Here is a 13,672-nt window from a genome sequence, read left to right on the forward strand (position 1 = left end):
TCTTTGTCCTCCTACATACTCTCAGTCAATGGGTTGGACACGTGGACATCAATCCGAGATAGAAAGGGAGAGAGAAAGAGACAGAGAGACATGCAGGTGGCACTCATCTGATTCTTCAAATTGTCAAAGAGTTTGAAAGACTCAGCAGGCATTTTGAGTTTCAGTGACAGATAAACACATAGCAATTAGGTGAGTAAATACAGGGAAGTAATTAAGTCAGCATCTATGATTGCTTACTAAATAACCAGGTAAACTGGTACCACAAGTCTCATACTGCCCAGAATACGTTAATAGAACATAGGACATTGTGATGTGTTAGGACTACCAGATGATGTTAGAGAGTACAAAGAAGACGAAAAAACAAGTAAACGCTGCCTAAAACTAGCTAAAATTAGGGACTTTTCTTATTCATTAGAAGAATGTCCAACGTGAGGCATCTTTCATAAGGTACCGTAAAATAACAGCTGAGAATGAGAGAAGAAATGTAAATGACACTGTGCAAGAAAATATTGAAACTTTAAAAAGTCTCTTGCATTCTTGTCTGTTTGGTTATAGGAATGGATCCATATATGGGGTAATATTCCACACTGATACCAGGGAAGTATTTAAAGATAGAATCCTGGTGATGGACTGGGAGCAGAGGAAGAGCTTGTCGGCACACTGTAAGCTATATCAAAAGAAAAGCCATTTCTTACATTGTTGTTTCTAGATCCTCTTGAATTTTTATTATTGCCTATGTAATAACATTCAAAGGATTCTCAGCAGGATCCATAGTCCTGATAAGAGGCCTGGCAAACTGTCAAGCTTGAGCAAAGGGCAACAATTTCACCAAGTATTCCTATCCTCCCATTCACTCTCTGTCAATGAATTTGACACATGCACACTAATTAAAGAGAATGTGGAGGACAAAGAGGTCATCAAGCTCAGAAAATATTTTGGGCCTTTACTACAGTGGTAAATCAACAGTCAAGACAGCATTTACGATTGCTTACTAAAGTCCTCCGCTGATTGTGCTGTTATGAGTAATACGCTGAGAAGGATACAGGCTAGAACTTCAGGACACCGTGAAGTGTCAAGACTTCCATATGACATTAGACAGGCTCTGTTCATCTTAATGTTTATGTATTCTTCTTTGTTTTTGGCTCCCCTTCTAATTCCTGATGAGCCAAGTGGCGAAAAAGGTTTCTTAGATAGATTTTTTCAACTTAGATTGTGTTGAAAATGACCTTCTCCAGAGATATTGCAAAATTCAGGCTTTTAAACAAATGTTTAAAACTGGAGATATATTTTTGGTATAAATCTTTACAATTATATTTTTTATTTCAAATGTAGAGAATTTCTTAATTCACAACAACCACTAGATATTCTCCCACCTGATGTTATATGTAAGATTGTATTTTGTCCTACTGTTATTTTAGCTGTGGATGTTAGCTTTAAATATAGGGTATGTCTATTATTTGTTACCTCTATAAGGCCAAAAGTATAATAATGTCATCTGTTAATCATTGATAATTAGAACATTGGAATGTTGAGAGTTCCATTGAAGAGAATCGAGCAGCAGTGGCCTATATGAACTGCTCTACGCCTACAGGTCCTGAACCTGTAGTAGTCATAGGCGCAGGGAAAAGCCCTGCTCCCGGACCATCAACATCAACCACCCTCCCAAGGCCTCATTCTGAGGTCATTGAGCAACCATCCTTAATTATTACACATAACACAAATACGGAGAATCAACAGACCGCAACATTCCCTCTCGGACCCATGGCTATCAGTACTCTCTTAATACACAGATCAACACCTGCGCCTGACAGCCAAGCTACTTCGGGCATCCCAGGGATTAGCAGACGCCTAAAACCAGAAGAGGTGTCTGCCGTACTCACTCCAAGATACCACGCTAAAGGCAACTACGACGTCTTGAACAGAGGAAATATCTTGCGTCTGTTTAACCACATCCCATCTCTGAACCACTTACGATCTGCTGACATCGCCTGGGTGAAATTTTTAAGTCTGCCAGGCGACTCCCATGACGAGTCAACAGTGGTGGGGTTAAATCAACAGATGCACCTAACAGCAATGCTATGTGAAGCAAATCAATTTGCAGACTGGGGCATAGAGATCAGGCCCCAACCTCAAGATAGATATCCTCATGTCCTAGCTGAAAATCCCAAAAACACATATTCCATCCTAAAGTGCGGAGAAGACCCGGACCCCGGACACTATCTGGCCAATATTCCTCATCAGCAAGAACATCTGAGGGTCACTTGCTCAAGCAACCAGAGAAGGGTCCTTTCCAGCTCTCAGGCCGCCAACTACCAACTAGGACCCCAGTTTGAAAACGGTCGACAGCCAGCTCAACGGTATCTTTGACTCCCTCAAAGACAAAACAGATTACACTTGGAACAAACAAACTAATGGCCTTACAATCATATCCTGGAATGTGGCCGGGCTCCAGAAAATGATTAAGAACATCTCGGCAGTAGAGTACCTTCAAAGTGGCGACCTAATCTGTTTTCAGGAAACATGGGCAATCACCACCACCGCATTTCCCAGATACTACGAACTCCATGTCCCAGCCACGAGATGAAACATCTTTGGGCGGCCAATGGGCGGACTCTCGGTTTATATCAAACACTCTTGCAGACTGGAAGCAACTATGATAGGATCTGATTCATCCGGAAGACAAGTAGTTTGTATTAACGGACTAAAAATTCGCTTTGTTTGCTTCTCTTCAACTGCTACGTCAATCCTGCCCTATACCTGAGAAACCAAGCTCTAGACGCCCTGGCTGCCACATTCAGAGTTTTTCTCGTTAATACCCCAACCACAACCCACTTCAACAACAGATTGCTTGATAATCTTGCAAATGAAAACAATCCCGTCAAAGAGGTCGCGCACCTACAAGCTCTATTAAAAGCCAGCGCTATATCATCTGCTTCCAACCTAAGAAAAGCAAATGACCACACATGGGCACCCCTTCCAACTTCTAGAAACATCTCCACTATTGACTATCTGTTCATCGGAAACACGCTTGCCCACCACCTAACTGATTTTAACATCAACCATCGAACCGAGAGCGATCATAGGCCTTTAAGAGCTTCCTTCTGTCTTTCCCTCACCGCATCCTGCAGATTCACACCAATAGGTGAACCCACAGGCGAGGAAAACAAGCAATTTTCACGCAGGATTAAATGGTCCATCAATTTAGACTCAAAACTGGCCGATTGGGTAACGGAAAGCGCTCAACTAAAAAGCGCTAATTGCCCAGAAGCCATTCTAAATCACTGGCCCACTCTTCTGAGTGACTTGCACCAGTCTCTGGGAGGCTCACCCGCCGCTCAAAAAAAACGGATGACAAAGGCTCTCTACCAACCCTCTAATGAGGAAACATCTGAAAACAAACGAAAGAGGCAAAACGGCCCAAATAGTAGGAAAAAAGCAGAAAGAGCTGCCCAGCAAACCACAAAAGGGCTATACAGAGCAGCTCGCAAGAAACGCGCATGGGCCCAACGGAACAAACGTATAGAGGAAGCCTGGCTAAAAATGTTCTTCCTCTTAAAGGAAAGAAATCTGGCCCAGTTTTGGAGGTATATCAACCATCTCAGTAACAACGGCCAAACCGGAGAAAACGGAGTTCCTGAAAATGTATGGGTGGAGCACATTAATCAACTTTATAATAGCGGGGCACAGGAGAGGTCATCCACCCCTACGCCTCAAGCCCCACTCAACGGAAACACCCCCGGTCTGGCTTTACCTGAAAACGTAGTAAGTAAGATCATCAGCCGCATGAAGAACGAAGGAGCACCAGGGTCAAACGGAATACCTGCAGCAGTCTTAAAAAAATTCCGGCAGTTCTGGGTAGAACTCCTTTCACCCCTTTTCGCACATGCTTTTCTCACAGCCAAAATTCCACCTTCCTGGCAGGGCTCAATTGTACATCCAATCCACAAAAAGGGCAACTTCTCGAATCCGGACAATTACAGACTAATAGCCCTGCTGGACATTGAAGCCAAAGCCCGGGTTTTACTGGCGGAACTAGAAAACTGGGCCAACGAAAATAACATCCTACCTCACTCCCAGTCAGGCTTTAGAGCAGGCTGCTCCACGATGGACAACATAATAGCACTGTCCTATTTGTCGTGGAAAGCTACCCTGGCTGACCAGCTACCTTTATTCTGCTGCTTCGTGGACTACAGCGCACCCTTCGACAGAGTCAACCGAGGGACGCTGTGGAACAAACTAAATTCCTGGGGATTACCACCTCCTCTTCTCTCAGCCTTGATATCCTTGCACCACAATACCTGGGTCAGGATTGAAACTAGTGCACAAACATTATCCAAAACAATTGCAATCGAAAACGGCCTAAAACAAGGCTGTGTACTTGCCCCGCTATTATTCAACCTTTACACCGCTGATCTAACAAAGGAACTGGCAGACGCAGCCCTGGCTGCCCCAAAACTGGGCGGGCTGCGCCTACAGACAATGCAATACGCCGACGATATCATCATCATGGACCATACGAAAATAGGATTGCAAAGATCGCTTACTGCTCTCAACAAATATAATTTAAAGAACTATCTTGTGATGAACAAATCCAAAACCAAAATTTTGATTTTTGGGAGCCACAAAAAGAAAAAATCTTACCTGGAGAGCAGGGGGGGGGTCACAAATAGCGACCTGTGCCAGCTACAACTACTTAGGAGTTTGGTTCAACGCTAGGGCAAACCAAACAGCACACCTTAGATACTTAAGGCCCAAGGGTATGGGAATCATTCACAGCCTGAGGCGCTTGAATCGTCATTTGCACAGCCCTTCAGCTGAACCAATCCTAAGGGTGCTACAAGCCAAACTATTACCTGCAGTGACCTACAGCCACTTGGCCTTTCACGGGAAAATGGACGTATTTCTGGAAAACGTACAAATCAAAGCTTTTAAGAAAATCTTCTCTGTCCCGTAGCACGCGAGGAGGTCGAGGTTGAGACTCGAGCTGGGCCTGACACGAGCAAACATCTACTGCCTGGGAGACCTAATTAAATGCTACATACACACCTTACGAGCACCAGGACAATCCCTGAAAGAGCAACTACAAGCTGCGTTCAAGGACGAACACACCCTTTGGCACAAATAGTTGCACCTCGCTATGTCCACATTAAAGATCGAACCAACCTCTCTCACTAACCCAACCATCCCTCTGTCAACGTGGAAAAAAACAATAACAAAACAAACCATTCTAGTTTCATTTCAGACTGACGTTGCCGGGCTATCTAAAAACGAACTTTTTACCGCCTTGAATGAATCATATATCAAGAGGAAACCTCAACCATATTTTAACTATTCCCTTAACCCCCAGACTCGCAACAAAATATTACACATGAGGCTCCTAGCCCTACCAATCTTTGACTTCAACCCACAGTGGGCTTGGTGGAATGAGCAGCCCATTTGCAGATTTTGTAATTACATACATGAGTCCTGGCTCCACCTGCTTTGCTGCTGCCCATTCTTTGCTACCGATCGACGCCGCCTACTGATCCCTGTTTTCCGGGAACAATTACTGAGACAATGTAGGGAAGCATCGACTTTGTGTTTTAGCAATAATTCAGCCAGGCCCTAGCAAGAGCTGGGAAGTTTGTTAATATTATTTTAACTGCACTGCATAAACACTTAGCATTAAGAACGTGATCATGATTTTATACATTTTAAAATTTTACTCTACCATGTATTGCTATGATTGTACATTACGGTTTTTATTAACTGTATAATAAAGAATGTCAGAATTTCAGAACTGATATAGGTTAGCTGCTCTCAAAATTTCAATGTTCTAATAAACAGCCTCTGCCTTCCTCTTTCCCCTGCCTTTCCAAAATACATGGAGTGGGCAGGGGGCAGAGAAAGGAAGAGGCAATGCTGCAGGGCACTCCAAAGCCTTCCCCCTCCCTCCTCCCTAGCTCAGAATTTCTGGAGCCTTGAAAGGAGGGAAGGGTAATACTGCTCAGCTTTTGGGTCTCCAAGGCTCAGCTGAACAAAGAAAAAGCAGTTTAGTTAAGCTGGGGAGAATCATGGGCTTACTTAAGCCCCCTTTCACAGCTCTCGCTGTGAATGTTCAGCAGCTAACAGCTGTGGCCTTGTGTGGGCTGTTAGCTGTTGAACAATCACAGCAACAGCAGTGAAATGAAGGCTTCGGAGCTTTGGGATTTCAACCCTCTTGAGCTCCAGTGACTTTATTTTTATAATTCGGACATTCTGCCCTCTAGAGGTAGAATGTTTTAAAAGTCTTCTAGACCGCCTTAGCTGGACTACTGGCCATTCCCTCTCCCATGTTAAAGGGCCTTGCGAATGCTGAAGCGGGCCTCGATTGACCAGTATAGCCTGCTATGGCAGGCTATACAGCTTTAAAGAGGACCTAAGACCAGATGTCATTTTATTTCAACAGGCTGTGGCTAGGTGAAGCTTACTCAATGCCTATGAGGAAGTTTGTGGTACTGTAAACCACATTCCCATATTTGAAGATAACTGTAGTCCCAGTAATATAGATTATGTTTTTTATAGACACAAAAACAACAACTTTGATTATAAAATCGTATCTTCCCCTTTCAGTTATCATAATGCTATCGAATTTAGAGGTTTCTACCTTCAAAAGGGTGACAGATATAGTAGGTTCACACAAAGTATTGGTGGCCAAAGGAGGGGAAGACTGCTGTAGAGAAGATAGATCCAAACTGCCTACTTATACAGGTGGATCTTTATGTATTCAGATGTGCTAATAGCACTAAAGGCTTATAAATGAATCATGGAAATCATATCAGACACTTTATTTCGTATTGCACAGTTCTGCAAAGCCAATAGATGAGCGACTTGGTTAGCTGAACCCTTTAAGGAGGCTTACCTGATTTTGCAGGTAGCCTCGAAACACAACCAAGTGATCAAGTAGAAGTAATTGCTTGTAGAGAGATTTACAAAAATGCCATTAAAACCTGTAGGGGATACTGGTCAGGTGTGGTGAGCAACAAAATGATGGATTTAGGTCCAGATCTCTGACTATGGATGAATATTTTTTCACATGTGTCACCCCAAGTGGGACCGGATGTCCAGACGTGAATCCCTGTGCTTACCATGCCACTAGATTCAAACTATCACAGGTGATAAGGGGGGTTACTCCGACACCGGTCCAAGGATGCTTGTTTCCGGTACAGGAGGGCCTGACCTGGCAGTTCAAGCTGGACTGTTCCCATTGGGAGGAGAGTCAAGACTGATTTACATATGGCTGGGTACACACTGGTTTGGCGTGGTGAGCAAAAAAACAATGGCTTTAGGTGCGGATATCTGACTGGGGGTGAGTGTTTGACATTGTTCAGCATTCCATCCATTAATTGTTATTTTTGCATTTGTCACCCCAAGTAGGAGGGGATGCCCAGACGTGGGTGTGCTCACCATACCACTGGATTCAAGCTATACCGACTGATGAGGGGTGATATCCCAAAACCAGTCTTAGGATACTTGTTTCTTGTACAGAGAGGACCTGGCCTGGCAGTTCAGCCTGGACTATTCCCATGGGGAGCAGGGTAAAGACTTTTTTTGCATATGGCTGGGTCCAACTTTGTTTGCTGTGGTGAGCAAGAAAACAATGGATGTAGGCCCAGATCTCTGACTGGGGGTGAGTGTTTGACATTATTCAGCATTCGGTCCATCAATTGTTCTTTTTGCATCAAAACCTGTAAGGCATAAGTTAAAGAAAATGAATTGGCTGACTTCATAGTCGCAAAGAACAACACAGATGTTACTTAATTTTTGAAGGTGGCTAGAAATAACACTTCTAATACTAATACTTTTAACTCTAGGGGCCTGCTTATGAGTTTGGCATTCCATGGATCGCCAAACTGAAGGTGGCACAGTGGTGGTAATGCAGATACCGCCGCACAGGGAGTCCGACTGCCTTATTACAACTTTGGTGATTGGACCGCCACAACTCTGGGGCCCCGCGATCCCTCGGTGGTGGTGCAGCAGTCTGGGGCAGCAGTATGCTGGTACTGCCACTGCCGCTTCGCCAAACGTATTACAGCTTTTTATACCTCCACACTTTTCATGGTGCTGAGCCCGCCAAGAAAATGTGTTGGCCAGGAAAGTAAGGCTGCTGCCAGGTGTCCATGTGCATGCAGGGGGCACATGTTGTGAGTCCCTTTGAGCATGCACCCTTGTTCCAGCGCGGCATGGACTGCACAATCCATGATATGCAAGAACGGGCTTTGGTGCTAACTTGGCACTGCAGTTTTAAGGCTTACATAGGGGCCTTAGAACTGCAGGGCCGCAGGGCCACCAAAACACCTCCCGCCGGAACATGAGAAAACTTGTAATCTGGAAGTCAGACGGCATTCAACTTTGGTAGTGTGCGAGCAAGGTGGTGGGGTGGAAGCCCACTCCCAGTTGGCCCGCCGAAATCAGAATTAGTCCATAAGACAGCTATATTCCACCAAACCCATAGGTAAGCCATTTTTTCAATGTTTGCACTATTAAGAATGCAGAAATTAGTACCAGTGCTATTCATTCCTGGAAGTGTAAATTGAAAATCTCTCTACCGACAATAACAAAGGCCATCAACAGTAGCCCAAATTACAAGGTACCTGGGCCTACTGGGGTACTTGAGGATTTGTTTAAATCAAAAGTTGAGCTAAGGGTTTTCCTGATTACCAATGTTTTCAATGCAACTTTCTGCCTCTGTATGCCGCTTGTCCGACATGCTATCGGACTAAACCATGTATCAATTAAATAATCAAAATTGTAGGCAGAATTCTGATGACAGGAACACAAGATTGTGTGAATCAAAATAATATCTTAGCCAATGTACAATATGGATATATAGCTACTTAGTTACGCTGAAGCAATGTTTACATTTATATTTAATATTTAGTAAATACCTGTATGCTAAAGGAGCTCCTTGCAATTGACCTTCATAGACCTAGGTTCCACCTTTGAATGTGGTAACAGGGCCAGATTGCAGAGAAATTCTACAACCAATTGATGTGGACAACAAAATAATATTTGTTTTGTGCAGCCTGCATAAATATTAGACAGCAAAGTTAGATACAGCCTGGGAATTGAGCGCACGGAGCATTTTAACTTATCTAGAAGTGTATGCCAGAGATGTATCCTGGCTCCCCTTCTTTTTGCTTGGCATACAAAAGGATTAGTTGATCAATTGAGAACTGCCCAGAATACTCCCCATCTGTAGAGCAAGTCGTTACCTATTCTATTATATGTAGACGATATAGTGATTATGTCCGAAAATATTAATAGTTTGAAAAACCTGATTCGTATATTTGTTTTATTTATGGATGCCCTAGGTTTAACCACAATTTGTCTGAAGCTTTCATTTTAACTATGGGTTCCAAATCGGCAAAGAGTGAGACAACGTGCATTAAGAAACCTGTTTTGTACAGCATTTCCTATTTTACCCATATTGAGATTCCTTTTAATAAGGCAAATTTATGGATTTGCCTATTACAGTCAAATACACTTCAGTTTGCTCAGTCAATGGAAGCAGTTTTTAATTTTGGAACACGATTGGAGAACAAACCTCTTAGACATGTGAAATCGATATCAAGTATTAAATGCACTTCTGTGGTCATATATGGTGCCAGTATCTGAGGAAGCAAGCAGTTTGTAGGCAGGGGAGAATACATTTTGCAGACATCAGCTGGGTCCCCACCATCACACCTAGTGCTTTATATGTCAGGAGGAACTCCGACTGCACGACCTAGAGGATACAACCATTCTTTTGAGGGGGCATTCCAATTAGAGAAACCCAAAAGAAACTTTAAATCAGGATATCATATTAAATTGTTTAAACTAGATGCTGGCCATATGATTCCCTGGTTGGGGTATGTTAAAACGTTTATAAGAGGACGCTAGGTGGCGCACTAGCGAATGGAAGCCTTCCTGTAAGGCTCCCACAGTCCTGCGACATTTATCCGTCAAAAATCCTTTTAAAGGCAACTAAAAGGGCTATAACTGCTGGCGGGAGAATCATTGGACGAAGCGGGGAACCTGCAAGAAGTTCTGCGCGAGATGCGTCAAGGATTTGCGATGATTGCTGACAAAGTTGATAGAATATCATCGCGTATGGATGCAGTAGTGCATAAATTGGATGCCCACGAGAACCGTCTGAAAGAAGCGGAACAACGAATCTCAGACTCGGAGGACACTACTAAGAGGCACACCGCACAGCTCTCCAGAATGGACAATCTACTGCGAGTTATTGCGTCCAAGAATGAGGATTTGGAAGCGAGAAGTAGACGTAATAAAGTATGCATAGTGGGCCTTCCAGAGACAACCAATGTGGGCAAGATGGAGGAATACGTGGAGAAGATGTTATTGGCTGCAATTGGCTCTGAAGTTTTTTCTCCGCAATTCATAATGGAGTGAGCGCATCGATCCTTGGGCCCTAAACCAAAACCAGGTGCACCTCCTAGACCTATCATCGCTCGACTACTGAATTATAGGGATAGAGATGCGTCCTTGCGGGCGGCCCACAATCCAAAATCACTTTCATATGATGGCAATTCCTTCACCATATATTCAGACTTCACGCTGATGGTGCAGGAGGAGCGGAAGAAATTTCTGACTGTGAAGGCAAAGCTTCGGAATTTGCAAGTGGACTATGCTTACTGTACTTGGCTTGCCTGAGGGTCACATATCAGGGCCGACAAAAATTTTTCTCAAACCCTCAGCAAGTAGAAGATTTCCTGAAACATTACAGGCGTGCAAACAGGAAAGCTGAGGGGGAGGAAGACGAACCTGATCCACTGCACGAGGAGATGATGGAAGATGAACAGTGAGTTGTTGAACATTGGCCACCCTTAGTGACTGGGGTTCTCAGTATATGTGTGTGGGACAGGAAGTATAAAAATGAGGTTACTGGCCGAAAAGGGGATTGCACTGGAGCACTAATATCTAATTCTCCCCCACAGGTATGGGTACTGGGGTGCACAGGTATCTTTTTGGGCCCCGCTTTCTTTGCTGCTCCTTTATCCTTTTTATATTGACTATTGGTAGAATTGCTTGCTGATGCGGTACCCAAGTTGCCTATGTTTATAGCGCTGGACGCCCCTCAGGGCCACTGGACCGGACTACAAGTCACTTTGTGGTTTTGGCTAAAATGAAGGGGATTAGTGTTGCCACCTAGAAATGGTCCCTGAAGGGAAATACCCACAAGCTTCTTTATTCAGTTGGGAATGCACTAGCCCTAGTTCTAGGGGCAATTGTGGGAGGGGTGGGGAGGGTATATGGCTGGCACGTTGGGGTTTGCTTCAGTGGGAGTGGGGAGGGTTTGAAGTGCTAGAGGAAGAGCATGCAGTCAGGAGTTCATTGGAGGGGAAGGGAAATTTGGGACGGTTAGGGGTTTTTTTCCTACAGAGGGGGGAGGAGTTGGAAGCACATTGGAATGCTGTTTTGCATAATCATGAATGTACATTATGCTGGTTGCTGGAGCCGATGTTGATACGAATGCGGGTCCATGTGAAAAGTACAGTGGTCTGCAATATATGGCTGTTCAGGTTCTGGGAATTGATGAGAGATGGCAGATACTGAACGAATAACGAAACTCTCAGTGTTGTCCTGGAATGTGAGGGGATTGAATGACGCTAGGAAGGGCAGGAAGGTGGTGGCTTATCTAGAACAGCAACATGTCCAAATTGCATTATTGCAGGAAACGCATCTTAGTCCACGCACTAGAAGTTTTTCTTCATATTCTTCATATGCCAGGGGCATTGTAATCCTATTTAAAAAGTCTGTGCCTTTTATAAAACTGGGTGAGCATACGGACACAGAAGGGAGATTTGTCATATTGTGGGGCAGGCTAGGTACTGACACAATCACAATAGTATATTGTTATGGTCCCAACATCGATTCCCCTAAATTTTTCATGTAGCTATGGGGAAAGATACTGGACACTGGGTCACTGCATCTTCTGTGGGGAGGAGACTTTAATGTTGCAATGGCCCCTGGTTTAGACAGGTCTGATGGAAGCCCTCAATATAATAGGTGCGCCAGGGATGCATTGGAGGGTATATTGGAAGAAGGAGGACTTATAGATAGCTGGAGGTTTGTACATACTGGTATTCGGGAGGGAACACATTTTACCACACACGCCAACAAATGGGCCAGACTTGACTACTGTCTCCTGTCTCGGGGATTGGTGGTCAACTTGGGCAGAGTTGCTCACCTACCGCACTCCTACTCGGACCATTGCCCAGTACTGGTGCAGATATCGATCGGGCCGCACCGACGTGGCGTATGCAACCCACGGCACTTCTAGATGCGCAGTTTAAAACAGAGTTGGGGGAGGAAATTGCTGAATTTTTTCCACGTAATTGTGGATCGGTAGATAGTGTCGAAACCATCTAGGAGGCGTTCAAAGTGACAGTCAGAGGCTATTACATATCAAAGAGCTTTGGGGTGTTGAGGGATATAAGAGGAACGCTCGAGAAAGTAGAAAGAGAATTGAAGGAGTTGGAATCTAGGATGACTCGAGAACCGATGGGCCCCATACATAAGGAATTTAGGGCCAGATGTATCAAGGCTTTTGCGACTCGCAAACGGCCTTTTTGCATTTTTTCTTATGTATGAAAAAATCGCAATTTAAGGAATCGCAATAATTTGCGATTCCTTATTTTGCCATAGCATTTAAGGAATTTGCGATTCCTTAAATGATATGTATGAAACATTTTTAAATTGCGAATTTGTGTTAAGAAATCGCAATTTACCACCAACTTGTAGTTGGTGGTAATTTGCGATTTCTTTTAAAAATGCCCTATTTGGCATTTGTGAGGGTGGCATGTGACACACATTCATGCCCATAGGGCATGTATGTGTGCCACATGCACACACATGTAGATTTCAGGGATGCAGCAGGGTGTCTGTGAGACACCCCTGCACCCTTGAAATAATTCTTAAATTGCGATTAGCAAATTGCGAATTCGCAATTTGAGAATTATTGCACTATCATTCCTATGTGCCCCCTGGCCCATAGGAATGCATTGGAAATTATTCTTTATTTGCGAATTTGCAAATTGCGAATTCGCAAATAAAGAATAATAAGGAATCGCTAAAAAATAGTGATTTTGTACATACATACCGTTTTGCGAATTCTAAATAGCGATTCTCAAAAAATCGCTATTTAGGATTCGCAAAGCGGAATCTTGATACATCTGGCCCTTAGAGACAAGCTCACGCAGTATGAGGAAGAAGCATATAGGGAGGCTAAGTTTAGAGGCAAACATTGGCAGGCACGATGATACTGTGAGGGAGAAAGGCCTGGTCGGGCATTGGCAGAAGTTACTAGACAACCACGATACAATACACATGTACTGGAAGTTCGCACTCCGGAGGGTGGAATATGTCGGGAGTTGAAAGGTATACTAGGCCTATTCACAGCACATTATGAAGGGTTATATGCCACACAACAGGCTGGGGAGATCCAATTTGGAAGCTTCCTGGACGATATAGCCCTATGTTGGCTAAGTGACACTCATAGGCAGTTCCTTGGGGCCCCATTCGAGCTTGATGAAATACGTGATGCAATTATGTCCCTGAATAATGGCAAGGGGACTGGATCAGATGGGCTACCGGGGAAATTTTATAAATGCTATATTAATATTATGGCCCTGGTGTTGAAGGAGGTCTT

Source organism: Lissotriton vulgaris, chromosome 6, assembly GCF_964263255.1.
Source record: "Lissotriton vulgaris chromosome 6, aLisVul1.2, whole genome shotgun sequence".
NCBI classification, from domain to species: domain Eukaryota; kingdom Metazoa; phylum Chordata; class Amphibia; order Caudata; family Salamandridae; genus Lissotriton; species Lissotriton vulgaris.